The sequence below is a fragment of the Cryptomeria japonica genome, unplaced genomic scaffold (assembly GCF_030272615.1).
Source record: "Cryptomeria japonica unplaced genomic scaffold, Sugi_1.0 HiC_scaffold_1240, whole genome shotgun sequence".
Classification (NCBI taxonomy): domain Eukaryota; kingdom Viridiplantae; phylum Streptophyta; class Pinopsida; order Cupressales; family Cupressaceae; genus Cryptomeria; species Cryptomeria japonica.
The window spans coordinates 27,501-28,866 of record NW_026729789.1 but is presented as its reverse complement, the minus strand read 5'-3'; positions in this window follow the sequence as shown (position 1 = coordinate 28,866).

Sequence of the window (1,366 nt, the reverse complement as noted above, 5' to 3'; positions counted from 1 at the left end):
CGGCCGCCTTGGAACCATCTTCGTATCGGACGCATCGCGGGATAGGGGGCTGTCACTGGTAGTCGCCCCAAGCGTGTCCGATGCTTGGACCATTCCTAGGCGGCCCTGAAGCCTCTTCCGTCTAGCCGTTGGGGCCTTCCCGCCCCATCCCTCGCCTCGCACCCCCGATTGCTATGCGGTGAGGCTCCTCGGCCGCCTTGGAACCATCTGTGTATCGGACGCATCGCGGGATAAGGGGTTGGCACTGGCAGTCGCCCCAAGCGCGTCCGATGCTTGGACCATTCCGAGGTGGCCCTGAAGCCTCTTCCGTCTAGCCGTTGGGGCCTTCCCGCCCCATCCCTCGCCTCGCACCCCGATTGATATGCGGTGAGGCTCCTCGGCCGCCTTGGAACTATCTGTGTATCGGACGCATCGCGGGATAAGGGGTTGGCACTGGCAGTCGCCCCAATCGCATCCGATGCTTGGACCATTCCGAGGCGGCCCTGCAGCCTCTTCCGTTTAGCCGTCGGGGCCTTCCCGCCGCATCCCTCGCCTCGCATCCCGATTCCTATGCGGTGAGTCTTCTCGGCCGCCGCGGAACTATACCTGTTATTGCTACTGCATCCTTCGGCTGGTAACCTCCTCTGCCGCCTTGGAACGTTCTCTTTGTCGGACGCGTCGCGGGATAAGGGGTTGGCACTGGTAGTCGCCCCAAGCGCGCCCGATGCATAGACCGCTCCGAGTCGACCTTGCTTTCAGCCTCTCACATGCATAGACCTCTCTGAGTCGACCCTGCAGCCTCTCACGTTTAGCCTTTGGAATCTCGCCTCACAACATGATTGCTATCCTTGATGCATCCCTTGCCTCGAGCCCTGATTGCTTTCTTGGCTGCATCCCTCCTCTCCTCACAGCCCGGTTGTCATCACTGCTTCATCCGTCGCTTCATGCATTCTGGCTGCTGGGCCCTTCCCACCGCACACCTCGATTGCTATCTCTTCTGCATCACACACCCCGATTGCTATCTCTGCTACATCCCTCGGCTCTCACTTCTGCATCCTTCGCCTCACACCTCGATTGCTATCAATGCTGCATCCGTAACCTCACACCCCGATTGCTATGCGGGGAGGCTCCTTGGCCGCCTTGGAAATTTCTGTGTGTCGGACGCACCGCGGGATAAGGGGTTGGCACTGGTAGTCGCCCCAAGTGCGCCCGATTCTTAGACCGCTTCGAGGTGACCTCGTAGCCTCTTTCGTCCAGGCTTCCTGCCTTCAACGCCCTTTTTACACCTCGATTGCTATGCGCGGGCTCGTTGGCGTCTATCACCTCTCTGCGAAGAGTGGCACGATGATTGTTGGGGTAAATCGTAGCAGTCCGATCTCTGGCCTTG